We start from the raw sequence: 13,925 nt of genomic DNA, 5'->3' as shown, positions 1-13,925 counted from the left end.
AAATAATGAAATAATTGATGCATTTTTTATGTTGTAAATTGAAAGAGATTTGCAGTGAGTGTTTGTCTAATTCTAAAGTCAATCTTTTCACACGTAACAAGAAATAGAAACTGTAGAGCAAAGAAGAAAATGAATAACATTGTCAGAAGTGGGATTTGAACCCACGCCTCCAGAGGGGACTGCGACATGAACGCAGCGCCTTAGACCGCTCAGCCATCCTGACACATGAAACCACTGCTTTTTGAAAAGATGTATATTATGAAATAACCTATCTATAGTTACAATGACAATGTTGCTATTAAAACTGTTAATTTAAAAACTAGATATGAATTGCTTTTTCATTCATTTTAAAGAGGTTTCTAGTTAGCGTTACAATAAAAGTAAGTTTTGTTTTCCATGTTCAGGGTTGGAATCCAAGTGTCTAGAGTTTGTTCTCTAATGGATTTTAACTCAGCAATGAAATTAAATTTGTGAATCTTACACAAACTGGTTATTTAATTTAGCTCATGGGTTCGATTGGATGCCATTGTAGTGGACCCCAGTGGGGTTTCTGTTCATGACCATTGGCTGAGAAGAGCAGTTTTCTTAAGCCAAAGATATGGAGCCCTCATTCTTAATTTGTGAGATATTTTATTTTGCTACCTCTGTAAATAAAGAATTGTGGATCAAATAATAAAAATAATATGATATACACATATGTGGTTGGTTTCAAGCTCTTTTATCCAGGGAGAATACAATCTGATCTTTTATTGCAACATGGGAAATAGAGAAATAATTGATGCATTTTTTATGTTGTAAAGTGAAAGAGATTTGCAGTGAGTGTTTGTCTAATTCTAAAGCCAATCTTTTCACAAGTAACAAGAAATAGAAACTGTAGAGCAAAGAAGAAAATGAATAACATTGTCAGAAGTGGGATTTGAACCCAGGCCACTCAGCGCCTTAAACCGCTCGGCCATCCTGACACATGAAACCACTACTTTTTGAAAAGATGTATATTATGAAATAACCTATCTATAGTTACAATGACAATGTTGCTATTAAAACTGTTAATTTAAAAACTAAATATGAATTGCTTTTCCATTCATTTTAAAGAGGTTTCTAGTTGGCGTTACAATAAAAGTAAGTTTTGTTTTCCATGTTCAGGGTTGGAATCCAAGTGTCTAGAGTTTGTTCTCTAATGGATTTTAACTCAGCAATGAAATTAAATTTGTGAATCTTGCACAAACTGGCTACTTAATTTAGCTCATGGGTTTGATTGGATGCCATTGTAGTGGACCCCAGTGGGGTTTCTGTTCATGACCATTGGCTGAGAAGAGCAGTTTTCTTAAGCCAAAGATATGGAGCCCTCATTCTGAATTTGTGAGATATTTTATTTTGCTACCTCTGTAAATAAAGAATTGTGGATCAAATAATAAAAATAATATGATATACACATATGTGGTTGGTTTCAAGCTCTTTTATCCAGAGAGAATACAATCTGATCTTTTATTGCAACATGGGAAATAATGAAATAATTGATGCATTTTTTATGTTGTAAATTGAAAGAGATTTGCAGTGAGTGTAAGTCTAATTCTAAAGTCAATCTTTTCACAAGTAACAAGAAATAGAAACTGTAGAGCAAATAAGAAAATTAATAACATTGTCAGAAGTGGGATTTGAACCCACGCCTCCAGAGGAGACTGCGACCTGAACTCAGCACCTTAGACCGCTCGGCCATCCTGACACATGAAACCACTACTTTTTGAAAAGATGTATATTATGAAATAACCTATCTATAGTTACAATGACAATGTTGCTATTAAAACTGTTAATTTAAAAACTAAATATGAATTGCTTTTCCATTCATTTTAAAGAGGTTTCTAGTTGGCGTTGCAATAAAAGTAAGTTTTGTTTTCCATGTTCAGGGTTGGAATCCAAGTGTCTAGAGTTTGTTCTCTAATGGATTTTAACTCAGCAATGATATTAAATTTGTGAATCTTGCACAAACTGGTTATTTAATTTAGCTCATGGGTTCGATTGGATGCCATTGTAGTGGACCCCAGTGGGGTTTTTGTTCATGACCATTGGCTGAGAAGAGCAGTTTTCTTAAGCCAAAGATATGGAGCCCTCATTCTGAATTTGTGAGATATTTTATTTTGCTACCTCTGTAAATAAAGAATTGTGGATCAAATAATAAAAATAATATGATATACACATATGTGGTTGGTTGCAAGCTCTTTTATCCAGGGAGAATACAATCTGATCTTTTATTGCAACATGGGAAATAATGAAATAATTGATGCATTTTTTATGTTGTAAATTGAAAGAGATTTGCAGTGAGTGTTTGCCTAATTCAAAAGCCAATCTTTTCACAAGTAACAAGAAATAGAAACTGTAGAGCAAAGAAGAAAATGAATAACATTGTCAGAAGTGGGATTTGAACCCAGGCCACTCAGCGCCTTAGACCGCTCGGCCATCCTGACACATGAAACCACTGCTTTTTGAAAAGATGTATATTATGAAATAACCTATCTATAGTTACAATGACAATGTTGCTATTAAAACTGTTAATTTAAAAAATAAATATGAATTGCTTTTCCATTCATTTTAAAGAGGTTTCTAGTTGGCGTTACAATAAAAGTAAGTTTTGTTTTCCATGTTCAGGGTTGGAATCCAAGTGTCTAGAGTTTGTTCTCTAATGGATTTTAACTCAGCAATGAAATGAAATTTGTGAATCTTGCACAAACTGGCTACTTAATTTAGCTCATGGGTTTGATTGGATGCCATTGTAGTGGACCCCAGTGGGGTTTCTGTTCATGACCATTGGCTGAGAAGAGCAGTTTTCTTAAGCCAAAGATATGGAGCCCTCATTCTGAATTTGTGAGATATTTTATTTTGCTACCTCTGTAAATAAAGAATTGTGGATAAAATAATAAAAATAATATGATATACACATATGTGGTTGGTTTCAAGCTCTTTTATCCAGGAAGAATACAATCTGATCTTTTATTGCAACATGGGAAATAATGAAATAATTGATGCATTTTTTATGTTGTAAATTGAAAGAGATTTGCAGTGAGTGTTTGTCTAATTCTAAAGTCAATCTTTTCACAAGTAACAAGAAATAGAAACTGTAGAGCAAAGAATAAAATGAATAACATTGTCAGAAGTGGGATTTGAACCCACTGCTCCAGAGGAGACTGCGACCTGAATCCAGCGCCTTAGACCGCTCGGCCATCCTGACACATGAAACCACTGCTTTTTGAAAAGATGTATATTATGAAATAACCTATCTATAGTTACAATGACAATGTTGCTATTAAAACTGTTAATTTAAAAACTAGATATGAATTGCTTTTCCATTCATTTTAAAGAGGTTTCTAGTTGGCGTTACAATAAAAGTAAGTTTTGTTTTCCATGTTCAGGGTTGGAATCCAAGTGTCTAGAGTTTGTTCCCTAATGGATTTTAACTCAGCAATGAAATTAAATTTGTGAATCTTGCACAAACTGGCTACTTAATTTAGCTCATGGGTTTGATTGGATGCCAATTTAGTGGACCCCAGTGGGGTTTCTGTTCATGACCATTGGCTGAGAAGAGCAGTTTTCTTAAGCCAAAGATATGGAGCCCTCATTCTGAATTTGTGAGATATTTTATTTTGCTACCTCTGTAAATAAAGAATTGTGGATCAAATAATAAAAATAATATGATATACACATATGTAGTTGGTTTCAAGCTCTTTTATCCAGGAAGAATACAATCTGATCTTTTATTGCAACATGGGAAATAATGAAATAATTGATGCATTTTTTATGTTGTAAATTGAAAGAGATTTGCAGTGAGTGTTTGTCTAATTCTAAAGTCAATCTTTTCACAAGTAACAAGAAATAGAAACTGTAGAGCAAAGAAGAAAATGAATAACATTGTCAGAAGTGGGATTTGAACCCACGCCTCCAGAGGAGACTGCGACCTTAACGCAGCGCCTTAGACCGCACGGCCATCCTGACACATGAAACCACTGCTTTTTGAAAAGATGTATATTATGAAATAACCTATCTATAGTTACAATGACAATGTTGCTATTAAAACTGTTAATTTAAAAACTAGATATGAATTGCTTTTCCATTCATTTTAAAGAGGTTTCTAGTTGGCGTTACAATAAAAGTAAGTTTTGTTTTCCATGTTCAGGGTTGGAATCCAAGTGTCTAGAGTTTGTTCTCTAATGGATTTTAACTCAGCAATGAAATGAAATTTGTGAATCTTGCACAAACTGGCTACTTAATTTAGCTCATGGGTTTGATTGGATGCCATTGTAGTGGACCCCAGTGGGGTTTCTGTTCATGACCATTGGCTGAGAAGAGCAGTTTTCTTAAGCCAAAGATATGGAGCCCTCATTCTGAATTTGTGAGATATTTTATTTTGCTACCTCTGTAAATAAAGAATTGTGGATAAAATAATAAAAATAATATGATATACACATATGTGGTTGGTTTCAAGCTATTTTATCCAGGAAGAATACAATCTGATCTTTTATTGCAACATGGGAAATAATGAAATAATTGATGCATTTTTTATGTTGTAAATTGAAAGAGATTTGCAGTGAGTGTTTGTCTAATTCTAAAGTCAATCTTTTCACACGTAACAAGAAATAGAAACTGTAGAGCAAAGAAGAAAATGAATAACATTGTCAGAAGTGGGATTTGAACCCACGCCTCCAGAGGGGACTGCGACCTGAACGCAGCGCCTTAGACCGCTCGGCCATCCTGACACATGAAACCACTGCTTTTTGAAAAGATGTATATTATGAAATAACCTATCTATAGTTACAATGACAATGTTGCTATTAAAACTGTTAATTTAAAAACTAGATATGAATTGCTTTTCCATTCATTTTAAAGAGGTTTCTAGTTGGCGTTACAATAAAAGTAAGTTTTGTTTTCCATGTTCAGGGTTGGAATCCAAGTGTCTAGAGTTTGTTCTCTAATGGATTTTAACTCAGCAATGAAATGAAATTTGTGAATCTTGCACAAACTGGCTACTTAATTTAGCTCATGGGTTTGATTGGATGCCATTGTAGTGGACCCCAGTGGGGTTTCTGTTCATGACCATTGGCTGAGAAGAGCAGTTTTCTTAAGCCAAAGATATGGAGCCCTCATTCTGAATTTGTGAGATATTTTTTTTTGCTACCTCTGTAAATAAAGAATTGTGGATCAAATAATAAAAATAATATGATATACACATATGTGGTTGGTTTCAAGCTCTTTTATTCAGGGAGAATACAATCTGATCTTTTATTGCAACATGGGAAATAATGAAATAATTGATGCATTTTTTATGTTGTAAATTGAAAGAGATTTGCAGTGAGTGTAAGTCTAATTCTAAAGTCAATCTTTTCACAAGTAACAAGAAATAGAAACTGTAGAGCAAATAAGATAATGAATAACATTGTCAGAAGTGGGATTTGAACCCATGCCTCCAGAGGAGACTGCGAACTGAACGCAGCACCTTAGACCGCTCGGCCATCCTGACACATGAAACCACTACTTTTTGAAAAGATGTATATTATGAAATAACCTATCTATAGTTACAATGACAATGTTACTATTAAAACTGTTAATTTAAAAACTAAATATGAATTGCTTTTCCATTCATTTTAAAGAGGTTTCTAGTTGGCGTTGCAATAAAAGTAAGTTTTGTTTTCCATGTTCAGGGTTGGAATCCAAGTGTCTAGAGTTTGTTCTCTAATGGATTTTAACTCAGCAATGAAATTAAATTTGTGAATCTTGCACAAACTGGTTATTTAATTTAGCTCATGGGTTCGATTGGATGCCATTGTAGTGGACCCCAGTGGGGTTTTTGTTCATGACCATTGGCTGAGAAGAGCAGTTTTCTTAAGCCAAAGATATGGAGCCCTCATTCTGAATTTGTGAGATATTTTATTTTGCTACCTCTGTAAATAAAGAATTGTGGATAAAATAATAAAAATAATATGATATACACATATGTGGTTGGTTTCAAGCTCTTTTATCCAGGAAGAATACAATCTGATCTTTTATTGCAACATGGGAAATAATGAAATAATTGATGCATTTTTTATGTTGTAAATTGAAAGAGATTTGCAGTGAGTGTTTGTCTAATTCTAAAGTCAATCTTTTCACACGTAACAAGAAATAGAAACTGTAGAGCAAAGAAGAAAATGAATAACATTGTCAGAAGTGGGATTTGAACCCACGCCTCCAGAGGGGACTGCGACATGAACGCAGCGCCTTAGACCGCTCAGCCATCCTGACACATGAAACCACTGCTTTTTGAAAAGATGTATATTATGAAATAACCTATCTATAGTTACAATGACAATGTTGCTATTAAAACTGTTAATTTAAAAACTAGATATGAATTGCTTTTTCATTCATTTTAAAGAGGTTTCTAGTTAGCGTTACAATAAAAGTAAGTTTTGTTTTCCATGTTCAGGGTTGGAATCCAAGTGTCTAGAGTTTGTTCTCTAATGGATTTTAACTCAGCAATGAAATTAAATTTGTGAATCTTACACAAACTGGTTATTTAATTTAGCTCATGGGTTCGATTGGATGCCATTGTAGTGGACCCCAGTGGGGTTTCTGTTCATGACCATTGGCTGAGAAGAGCAGTTTTCTTAAGCCAAAGATATGGAGCCCTCATTCTTAATTTGTGAGATATTTTATTTTGCTACCTCTGTAAATAAAGAATTGTGGATCAAATAATAAAAATAATATGATATACACATATGTGGTTGGTTTCAAGCTCTTTTATCCAGGGAGAATACAATCTGATCTTTTATTGCAACATGGGAAATAGAGAAATAATTGATGCATTTTTTATGTTGTAAAGTGAAAGAGATTTGCAGTGAGTGTTTGTCTAATTCTAAAGCCAATCTTTTCACAAGTAACAAGAAATAGAAACTGTAGAGCAAAGAAGAAAATGAATAACATTGTCAGAAGTGGGATTTGAACCCAGGCCACTCAGCGCCTTAAACCGCTCGGCCATCCTGACACATGAAACCACTACTTTTTGAAAAGATGTATATTATGAAATAACCTATCTATAGTTACAATGACAATGTTGCTATTAAAACTGTTAATTTAAAAACTAAATATGAATTGCTTTTCCATTCATTTTAAAGAGGTTTCTAGTTGGCGTTACAATAAAAGTAAGTTTTGTTTTCCATGTTCAGGGTTGGAATCCAAGTGTCTAGAGTTTGTTCTCTAATGGATTTTAACTCAGCAATGAAATTAAATTTGTGAATCTTGCACAAACTGGCTACTTAATTTAGCTCATGGGTTTGATTGGATGCCATTGTAGTGGACCCCAGTGGGGTTTCTGTTCATGACCATTGGCTGAGAAGAGCAGTTTTCTTAAGCCAAAGATATGGAGCCCTCATTCTGAATTTGTGAGATATTTTATTTTGCTACCTCTGTAAATAAAGAATTGTGGATCAAATAATAAAAATAATATGATATACACATATGTGGTTGGTTTCAAGCTCTTTTATCCAGAGAGAATACAATCTGATCTTTTATTGCAACATGGGAAATAATGAAATAATTGATGCATTTTTTATGTTGTAAATTGAAAGAGATTTGCAGTGAGTGTAAGTCTAATTCTAAAGTCAATCTTTTCACAAGTAACAAGAAATAGAAACTGTAGAGCAAATAAGAAAATTAATAACATTGTCAGAAGTGGGATTTGAACCCACGCCTCCAGAGGAGACTGCGACCTGAACTCAGCACCTTAGACCGCTCGGCCATCCTGACACATGAAACCACTACTTTTTGAAAAGATGTATATTATGAAATAACCTATCTATAGTTACAATGACAATGTTGCTATTAAAACTGTTAATTTAAAAACTAAATATGAATTGCTTTTCCATTCATTTTAAAGAGGTTTCTAGTTGGCGTTGCAATAAAAGTAAGTTTTGTTTTCCATGTTCAGGGTTGGAATCCAAGTGTCTAGAGTTTGTTCTCTAATGGATTTTAACTCAGCAATGATATTAAATTTGTGAATCTTGCACAAACTGGTTATTTAATTTAGCTCATGGGTTCGATTGGATGCCATTGTAGTGGACCCCAGTGGGGTTTTTGTTCATGACCATTGGCTGAGAAGAGCAGTTTTCTTAAGCCAAAGATATGGAGCCCTCATTCTGAATTTGTGAGATATTTTATTTTGCTACCTCTGTAAATAAAGAATTGTGGATCAAATAATAAAAATAATATGATATACACATATGTGGTTGGTTGCAAGCTCTTTTATCCAGGGAGAATACAATCTGATCTTTTATTGCAACATGGGAAATAATGAAATAATTGATGCATTTTTTATGTTGTAAATTGAAAGAGATTTGCAGTGAGTGTTTGCCTAATTCAAAAGCCAATCTTTTCACAAGTAACAAGAAATAGAAACTGTAGAGCAAAGAAGAAAATGAATAACATTGTCAGAAGTGGGATTTGAACCCAGGCCACTCAGCGCCTTAGACCGCTCGGCCATCCTGACACATGAAACCACTGCTTTTTGAAAAGATGTATATTATGAAATAACCTATCTATAGTTACAATGACAATGTTGCTATTAAAACTGTTAATTTAAAAAATAAATATGAATTGCTTTTCCATTCATTTTAAAGAGGTTTCTAGTTGGCGTTACAATAAAAGTAAGTTTTGTTTTCCATGTTCAGGGTTGGAATCCAAGTGTCTAGAGTTTGTTCTCTAATGGATTTTAACTCAGCAATGAAATGAAATTTGTGAATCTTGCACAAACTGGCTACTTAATTTAGCTCATGGGTTTGATTGGATGCCATTGTAGTGGACCCCAGTGGGGTTTCTGTTCATGACCATTGGCTGAGAAGAGCAGTTTTCTTAAGCCAAAGATATGGAGCCCTCATTCTGAATTTGTGAGATATTTTATTTTGCTACCTCTGTAAATAAAGAATTGTGGATAAAATAATAAAAATAATATGATATACACATATGTGGTTGGTTTCAAGCTCTTTTATCCAGGAAGAATACAATCTGATCTTTTATTGCAACATGGGAAATAATGAAATAATTGATGCATTTTTTATGTTGTAAATTGAAAGAGATTTGCAGTGAGTGTTTGTCTAATTCTAAAGTCAATCTTTTCACAAGTAACAAGAAATAGAAACTGTAGAGCAAAGAATAAAATGAATAACATTGTCAGAAGTGGGATTTGAACCCACTGCTCCAGAGGAGACTGCGACCTGAATCCAGCGCCTTAGACCGCTCGGCCATCCTGACACATGAAACCACTGCTTTTTGAAAAGATGTATATTATGAAATAACCTATCTATAGTTACAATGACAATGTTGCTATTAAAACTGTTAATTTAAAAACTAGATATGAATTGCTTTTCCATTCATTTTAAAGAGGTTTCTAGTTGGCGTTACAATAAAAGTAAGTTTTGTTTTCCATGTTCAGGGTTGGAATCCAAGTGTCTAGAGTTTGTTCCCTAATGGATTTTAACTCAGCAATGAAATTAAATTTGTGAATCTTGCACAAACTGGCTACTTAATTTAGCTCATGGGTTTGATTGGATGCCAATTTAGTGGACCCCAGTGGGGTTTCTGTTCATGACCATTGGCTGAGAAGAGCAGTTTTCTTAAGCCAAAGATATGGAGCCCTCATTCTGAATTTGTGAGATATTTTATTTTGCTACCTCTGTAAATAAAGAATTGTGGATCAAATAATAAAAATAATATGATATACACATATGTAGTTGGTTTCAAGCTCTTTTATCCAGGAAGAATACAATCTGATCTTTTATTGCAACATGGGAAATAATGAAATAATTGATGCATTTTTTATGTTGTAAATTGAAAGAGATTTGCAGTGAGTGTTTGTCTAATTCTAAAGTCAATCTTTTCACAAGTAACAAGAAATAGAAACTGTAGAGCAAAGAAGAAAATGAATAACATTGTCAGAAGTGGGATTTGAACCCACGCCTCCAGAGGAGACTGCGACCTTAACGCAGCGCCTTAGACCGCACGGCCATCCTGACACATGAAACCACTGCTTTTTGAAAAGATGTATATTATGAAATAACCTATCTATAGTTACAATGACAATGTTGCTATTAAAACTGTTAATTTAAAAACTAGATATGAATTGCTTTTCCATTCATTTTAAAGAGGTTTCTAGTTGGCGTTACAATAAAAGTAAGTTTTGTTTTCCATGTTCAGGGTTGGAATCCAAGTGTCTAGAGTTTGTTCTCTAATGGATTTTAACTCAGCAATGAAATGAAATTTGTGAATCTTGCACAAACTGGCTACTTAATTTAGCTCATGGGTTTGATTGGATGCCATTGTAGTGGACCCCAGTGGGGTTTCTGTTCATGACCATTGGCTGAGAAGAGCAGTTTTCTTAAGCCAAAGATATGGAGCCCTCATTCTGAATTTGTGAGATATTTTATTTTGCTACCTCTGTAAATAAAGAATTGTGGATAAAATAATAAAAATAATATGATATACACATATGTGGTTGGTTTCAAGCTATTTTATCCAGGAAGAATACAATCTGATCTTTTATTGCAACATGGGAAATAATGAAATAATTGATGCATTTTTTATGTTGTAAATTGAAAGAGATTTGCAGTGAGTGTTTGTCTAATTCTAAAGTCAATCTTTTCACACGTAACAAGAAATAGAAACTGTAGAGCAAAGAAGAAAATGAATAACATTGTCAGAAGTGGGATTTGAACCCACGCCTCCAGAGGGGACTGCGACCTGAACGCAGCGCCTTAGACCGCTCGGCCATCCTGACACATGAAACCACTGCTTTTTGAAAAGATGTATATTATGAAATAACCTATCTATAGTTACAATGACAATGTTGCTATTAAAACTGTTAATTTAAAAACTAGATATGAATTGCTTTTTCATTCATTTTAAAGAGGTTTCTAGTTAGCGTTACAATAAAAGTAAGTTTTGTTTTCCATGTTCAGGGTTGGAATCCAAGTGTCTAGAGTTTGTTCTCTAATGGATTTTAACTCAGCAATGAAATTAAATTTGTGAATCTTACACAAACTGGTTATTTAATTTAGCTCATGGGTTCGATTGGATGCCATTGTAGTGGACCCCAGTGGGGTTTCTGTTCATGACCATTGGCTGAGAAGAGCAGTTTTCTTAAGCCAAAGATATGGAGCCCTCATTCTGAATTTGTGAGATATTTTATTTTGCTACCTCTGTAAATAAAGAATTGTGGATCAAATAATAAAAATAATATGATATACACATATGTGGTTGGTTTCAAGCTCTTTTATCCAGGGAGAATACAATCTGATCTTTTATTGCAACATGGGAAATAGAGAAATAATTGATGCATTTTTTATGTTGTAAAGTGAAAGAGATTTGCAGTGAGTGTTTGTCTAATTCTAAAGCCAATCTTTTCACAAGTAACAAGAAATAGAAACTGTAGAGCAAAGAAGAAAATGAATAACATTGTCAGAAGTGGGATTTGAACCCAGGCCACTCAGCGCCTTAAACCGCTCGGCCATCCTGACACATGAAACCACTACTTTTTGAAAAGATGTATATTATGAAATAACCTATCTATAGTTACAATGACAATGTTGCTATTAAAACTGTTAATTTAAAAACTAAATATGAATTGCTTTTCCATTCATTTTAAAGAGGTTTCTAGTTGGCGTTACAATAAAAGTAAGTTTTGTTTTCCATGTTCAGGGTTGGAATCCAAGTGTCTAGAGTTTGTTCTCTAATGGATTTTAACTCAGCAATGAAATTAAATTTGTGAATCTTGCACAAACTGGCTACTTAATTTAGCTCATGGGTTTGATTGGATGCCATTGTAGTGGACCCCAGTGGGGTTTCTGTTCATGACCATTGGCTGAGAAGAGCAGTTTTCTTAAGCCAAAGATATGGAGCCCTCATTCTGAATTTGTGAGATATTTTATTTTGCTACCTCTGTAAATAAAGAATTGTGGATCAAATAATAAAAATAATATGATATACACATATGTGGTTGGTTTCAAGCTCTTTTATCCAGAGAGAATACAATCTGATCTTTTATTGCAACATGGGAAATAATGAAATAATTGATGCATTTTTTATGTTGTAAATTGAAAGAGATTTGCAGTGAGTGTAAGTCTAATTCTAAAGTCAATCTTTTCACAAGTAACAAGAAATAGAAACTGTAGAGCAAATAAGAAAATTAATAACATTGTCAGAAGTGGGATTTGAACCCACGCCTCCAGAGGAGACTGCGACCTGAACTCAGCACCCTAGACCGCTCGGCCATCCTGACACATGAAACCACTACTTTTTGAAAAGATGTATATTATGAAATAACCTATCTATAGTTACAATGACAATGTTGCTATTAAAACTGTTAATTTAAAAACTAAATATGAATTGCTTTTCCATTCATTTCAAAGAGGTTTCTAGTTGGCGTTGCAATAAAAGTAAGTTTTGTTTTCCATGTTCAGGGTTGGAATCCAAGTGTCTAGAGTTTGTTCTCTAATGGATTTTAACTCAGCAATGATATTAAATTTGTGAATCTTGCACAAACTGGTTATTTAATTTAGCTCATGGGTTCGATTGGATGCCATTGTAGTGGACCCCAGTGGGGTTTTTGTTCATGACCATTGGCTGAGAAGAGCAGTTTTCTTAAGCCAAAGATATGGAGCCCTCATTCTGAATTTGTGAGATATTTTATTTTGCTACCTCTGTAAATAAAGAATTGTGGATCAAATAATAAAAATAATATGATATACACATATGTGGTTGGTTTCAAGCTCTTTTATCCAGGGAGAATACAATCTGATCTTTTATTGCAACATGGGAAATAATGAAATAATTGATGCATTTTTTATGTTGTAAATTGAAAGAGATTTGCAGTGAGTGTTTGCCTAATTCTAAAGCCAATCTTTTCACAAGTAACAAGAAATAGAAACTGTAGAGCAAAGAAGAAAATGAATAACATTGTCAGAAGTGGGATTTGAACCCAGGCCACTCAGCGCCTTAGACCGCTCGGCCATCCTGACACATGAAACCACTGCTTTTTGAAAAGATGTATATTATGAAATAACCTATCTATAGTTACAATGACAATGTTGCTATTAAAACTGTTAATTTAAAAAATAAATATGAATTGCTTTTCCATTCATTTTAAAGAGGTTTCTAGTTGGCGTTACAATAAAAGTAAGTTTTGTTTTCCATGTTCAGGGTTGGAATCCAAGTGTCTAGAGTTTGTTCTCTAATGGATTTTAACTCAGCAATGAAATGAAATTTGTGAATCTTGCACAAACTGGCTACTTAATTTAGCTCATGGGTTTGATTGGATGCCATTGTAGTGGACCCCAGTGGGGTTTCTGTTCATGACCATTGGCTGAGAAGAGCAGTTTTCTTAAGCCAAAGATATGGAGCCCTCATTCTGAATTTGTGAGATATTTTATTTTGCTACCTCTGTAAATAAAGAATTGTGGATAAAATAATAAAAATAATATGATATACACATATGTGGTTGGTTTCAAGCTCTTTTATCCAGGAAGAATACAATCTGATCTTTTATTGCAACATGGGAAATAATGAAATAATTGATGCATTTTTTATGTTGTAAATTGAAAGAGATTTGCAGTGAGTGTTTGTCTAATTCTAAAGTCAATCTTTTCACAAGTAACAAGAAATAGAAACTGTAGAGCAAAGAATAAAATGAATAACATTGTCAGAAGTGGGATTTGAACCCACTGCTCCAGAGGAGACTGCGACCTGAATCCAGCGCCTTAGACCGCTCGGCCATCCTGACACATGAAACCACTGCTTTTTGAAAAGATGTATATTATGAAATAACCTATCTATAGTTACAATGACAATGTTGCTATTAAAACTGTTAATTTAAAAACTAGATATGAATTGCTTTTCCATTCATTTTAAAGAGGTTT

At 33.8% G+C, this 13,925-nt stretch overlaps 13 non-coding genes across 13 annotated transcripts; all 13 read right to left on the bottom strand.

The window, feature by feature from the left end:
* Nucleotides 1–140: 140 nt before the first annotated feature.
* Nucleotides 141–223, bottom strand: TRNAM-CAU (transfer RNA methionine (anticodon CAU)). The gene has a single exon. It is a non-coding gene; the product is annotated as a tRNA-Met (tRNA).
* A 1,417-nt stretch (nt 224–1,640) lies between these two features.
* TRNAL-CAG (transfer RNA leucine (anticodon CAG)) lies at nt 1,641–1,723 on the bottom strand. Its single transcript has one exon. It is a non-coding gene; the product is annotated as a tRNA-Leu (tRNA).
* A 1,417-nt stretch (nt 1,724–3,140) lies between these two features.
* TRNAL-CAG (transfer RNA leucine (anticodon CAG)) lies at nt 3,141–3,223 on the bottom strand. The gene is given in 2 exon segments: nt 3,141–3,175; nt 3,186–3,223. It is a non-coding gene; the product is annotated as a tRNA-Leu (tRNA).
* A 678-nt stretch (nt 3,224–3,901) lies between these two features.
* Nucleotides 3,902–3,984, bottom strand: TRNAL-AAG (transfer RNA leucine (anticodon AAG)). The gene has a single exon. It is a non-coding gene; the product is annotated as a tRNA-Leu (tRNA).
* Nucleotides 3,985–4,662: 678 nt separating this feature from the next.
* On the bottom strand, nt 4,663–4,745 carry TRNAL-CAG (transfer RNA leucine (anticodon CAG)). The gene has a single exon. It is a non-coding gene; the product is annotated as a tRNA-Leu (tRNA).
* A 678-nt stretch (nt 4,746–5,423) lies between these two features.
* On the bottom strand, nt 5,424–5,506 carry TRNAL-CAG (transfer RNA leucine (anticodon CAG)). The gene has a single exon. It is a non-coding gene; the product is annotated as a tRNA-Leu (tRNA).
* A 678-nt stretch (nt 5,507–6,184) lies between these two features.
* On the bottom strand, nt 6,185–6,267 carry TRNAM-CAU (transfer RNA methionine (anticodon CAU)). Its single transcript has one exon. It is a non-coding gene; the product is annotated as a tRNA-Met (tRNA).
* Nucleotides 6,268–7,684: 1,417 nt separating this feature from the next.
* TRNAL-CAG (transfer RNA leucine (anticodon CAG)) lies at nt 7,685–7,767 on the bottom strand. Its single transcript has one exon. It is a non-coding gene; the product is annotated as a tRNA-Leu (tRNA).
* A 1,417-nt stretch (nt 7,768–9,184) lies between these two features.
* Nucleotides 9,185–9,267, bottom strand: TRNAL-CAG (transfer RNA leucine (anticodon CAG)). Its single transcript is given in 2 exon segments — nt 9,185–9,219; nt 9,230–9,267. It is a non-coding gene; the product is annotated as a tRNA-Leu (tRNA).
* A 678-nt stretch (nt 9,268–9,945) lies between these two features.
* Nucleotides 9,946–10,028, bottom strand: TRNAL-AAG (transfer RNA leucine (anticodon AAG)). Its single transcript has one exon. It is a non-coding gene; the product is annotated as a tRNA-Leu (tRNA).
* Nucleotides 10,029–10,706: 678 nt separating this feature from the next.
* Nucleotides 10,707–10,789, bottom strand: TRNAL-CAG (transfer RNA leucine (anticodon CAG)). Its single transcript has one exon. It is a non-coding gene; the product is annotated as a tRNA-Leu (tRNA).
* A 1,417-nt stretch (nt 10,790–12,206) lies between these two features.
* TRNAL-CAG (transfer RNA leucine (anticodon CAG)) lies at nt 12,207–12,289 on the bottom strand. The gene has a single exon. It is a non-coding gene; the product is annotated as a tRNA-Leu (tRNA).
* A 1,417-nt stretch (nt 12,290–13,706) lies between these two features.
* TRNAL-CAG (transfer RNA leucine (anticodon CAG)) lies at nt 13,707–13,789 on the bottom strand. The gene is given in 2 exon segments: nt 13,707–13,741; nt 13,752–13,789. It is a non-coding gene; the product is annotated as a tRNA-Leu (tRNA).
* Nucleotides 13,790–13,925: the final 136 nt, after the last annotated feature.

This window comes from Pseudophryne corroboree, chromosome 1 (assembly GCF_028390025.1).
Source record: "Pseudophryne corroboree isolate aPseCor3 chromosome 1, aPseCor3.hap2, whole genome shotgun sequence".
Classification (NCBI taxonomy): Eukaryota; Metazoa; Chordata; class Amphibia; order Anura; family Myobatrachidae; genus Pseudophryne; species Pseudophryne corroboree.
The sequence above is the reverse complement of the archived record's forward strand: the minus strand, read 5'-3'. Positions and strand labels throughout refer to the sequence as shown.